Raw genomic sequence first — 3,196 nt, forward strand, 5'->3', positions numbered from 1 at the left:
TGTTTCTTTCTTCTGTGTACTTTGTAGCCAGCAAGAGATATAGGGGGTCATTCCGAGTTGTTCGCACGCTAGCTACGTTTAGCAGCATTGCACACGCTAGGCAGCCGCCCTCTGGGAGTGTATCTTAGCTTAGCAGAATTGCGAACGAAAGATTAGCAGAATTGCTACTAAATAATTTGCTACAGTTTCTGAGTAGCTCCGGACCTACTCACAGATTGCAATCAGCTCAGTCCGTTTAGTTCCTGGTTTGACGTCACAAACACGCCCTGCGTTCGGCCAGCCACTCCCCCTTTTCCCCAGCCACTCCTGCGTTTTTACCGGGCACGCCTGCGTTTTTTAGCACACTCCCTGAAAACGGCCAGTTTCCGCCCAGAAACACCCACTTCCTGTCAATCACACTACGATCACTCGAGCGATGAAAAAAAGTCGCTCGAGCTTGTGTAAATCTACAAAGTTTTGTGTGAAAGTACTTAGCGCATGCGCGCTGCGTACCATGCGCATGCGCAGATTTGCCGTTTTTTCACTTGATCACTGCGCTGTGAAAATCGTCAGCGAGCGAACAACTCGGTATGACCACCATAGGGACTAATTCAGACCTGTTCGCTCACTAGGTTTTTTTTGCAGCACTGCAAGCAAATAGTCGCCGCCTATGGGGGAGTGTATTTTCACTTTGCAAGTGTGCGAGATCACATGTGCAGCCGAGCGGTACAAAAAAAAGTTTGGTGCAGTGTCTGAGTAGCTCAGGACTTACTCAGCCGCTGCGATCACTTCAGCCTGTCCTTGCCCGGAATTGACGTCAGACACCCGCCCTGCAAACGCTTGGATACGCCTGCATTTTTCCAACCACTCCCAGAAAACTGTCAGTTGACACCCACAAACGCCTTCTTCCTGTCAATCTCCTTGCGATCGCCCGTGCGAATGGAGTTTTCTTTAAATCCATCGCCCAGCAACGATCCTCTTGGTACCCGTGCGACGCGCCTGCGCATTGCGGTGCATACGCAGGCGCATTTTTGCCGAGTTCTGACCTGATCGCAGCACTGCAAAAATTAGCTAGCGTGCGATCAGGTCGGAATGACCTCCGTGGGACCCTATTCAGCTAATTTAGTAAAACTGCAACTACTGGCGGTCTCATTCTGGGGGCTGCCCAGCACAGGGCAAGGATGCCCAATATGCTAATGGCTGCCAGCCATGCCATCGCAATTCAATTGTGATGGCATCGCTGATTAAGAGAAGCCTCCCTGACCGCCCCGCAAATGCCTCTGCCGGTCAGTCAGGCAGAGGCGTCCGCATTAATGTGATATGAGGGCAGTGCCCGGCCTGCGGATGTACAGAGCAGGGCCCTGCGCGGGTTCACTGGCCAGGAAATCGGCGGTCTATACTGAATAAGGCCCATTGTAGACGCTACCTTTAGTTTCTGTTGTCAACAAGGTTTAGTCGCTGACTAATGTATGCCCACAGAAGAGAAGGAGACACTGTGGAAACACTACATATGATCAGAAATAAATTATATATGGGTTTCTCTGTAATTATTTTGCGTACAAGGAGCCATTGAACCATTTTTATTTCAGTATATAATTTATATAACATTTATTTTCCCGACTCCTTTATGTCTTGCTTGGCGATCTCCTACAGAGAGTTGACAGACTAAAATAAAGCTGAGACGTAAATGGGCCTGGGCGCTTCAAATTAGTACCCCCATTATATAATCGAGACTTATTATACTGTACATTTACCCAACCAGTGATCCAGCACATAGAGTGCACACTCCTAAGCCCCCTGTTCCCAGCCTAGAGGGAACCCATGCAATAGTTATTAGTGATTACAGTGTATAACATGGATACAGCGGCCTGCAGACTCGTCAAATGATTTACTTGCACACTGACTGCTGCTGGAATTGTCAAGTACAATTTTAAGCCATTGTTATGGGCAGTGGGTCACAAAGTTATACACTGGTGACACCGCCGGTGAGGGGGCGTAAATATTAAAAGGAAAAGTGCAGTTTTGTTTATTATTTACAGAAATAAATGTAAAAGACACAAAGGGGCTCATTTAGAGTTGTGCGGAAACCTATTTTGTTTTATTGTGCGTGAGACAGGCATTTTGTACTGTGACTATGCGCCAAACTTATTTACGTGCCCTGATTTTCGTATATCCCTGACTTGTATCTCCTGCAGACGTAGGCAAGGTACAGTAATGGCGTGTTCACGTAGGTGCGACTCATTTAGACTGTCAGGAGGCGTATGTATTGGGAGTGTGCGACCCCTTGGAGAAATATCCGTGTAGCTCTTTGAGGGTCATTCCGGGTTGTTCGCTCGCTAGCAGTTTTTAGCAGCCGTGCAAACGCTATGCCGCCGCCCACTGGGAGTGTATTTTAGCTTAGCAGAAGTGCGAATGTTTTTATCGCAGAGCGCCTGCAAAAAATTTTTGCGTAGTTTCAGAGTAGCTCAAAACCTACTCAGCGCTTGCGATGACTTCAAACCATTCAGTTCCGGATTTGACGTCACACACCCGCCCAGCGTTCGCCCGGCCACGCCTGCGTTTTCCCTGGCACGCCTGCGTTTTTCCGAACACTCCCTGAAAACGGTGACACCCAGAAACGCCCACTTCATGTCAATCACTCTGCGGCCACCAGTGCGACTGAAATGCATCACTAGACCCTGTGTGAAACGACATCATTCGTTGTACCCGTACGTCGCGCGTGCGCATTGCGCCGCATACGCATGCGCAGAACTGCCTTTTTTTAGCCTGATCGCTGCTCTGCGAACAAATGCAGCTAGAGATCAACTCGGAATGACCCCCCTTGTACGTATAAATAATAATAATGAATAAATAAGGAATCAAACACATGCAGGAATGCAGGTAGCTAAAAACACACCCCACATACACTAGGGAAGCCAATCCCTCCACGCTCCAGTAATCCCGCGACTGATCTGTACTGTGTGCCGCCTGAGGTCCTGACAGTACGCGCAGCGTCGCACAGCGATCTCTCAGCCTATCAGTGACTGAGATCAAGCGCATCATGTAGCTAGGAGAGCCTGAGAGGACCGGATAATGCAGCCGGAACCGAGAAGGTAAGTATTATCCCGCAGCCCCTGGTATTACCCGGTGGTGGCGGTTGCGGCGGACGCACACTCAGGATATATTTCATGAAGCGGATTTGCAATGATTAATACAGCTCTGTGATGTATTCTGTTAT

Source organism: Pseudophryne corroboree, chromosome 10 (genome assembly GCF_028390025.1).
Source record: "Pseudophryne corroboree isolate aPseCor3 chromosome 10, aPseCor3.hap2, whole genome shotgun sequence".
Taxonomy (NCBI): Eukaryota; Metazoa; Chordata; class Amphibia; order Anura; family Myobatrachidae; genus Pseudophryne; species Pseudophryne corroboree.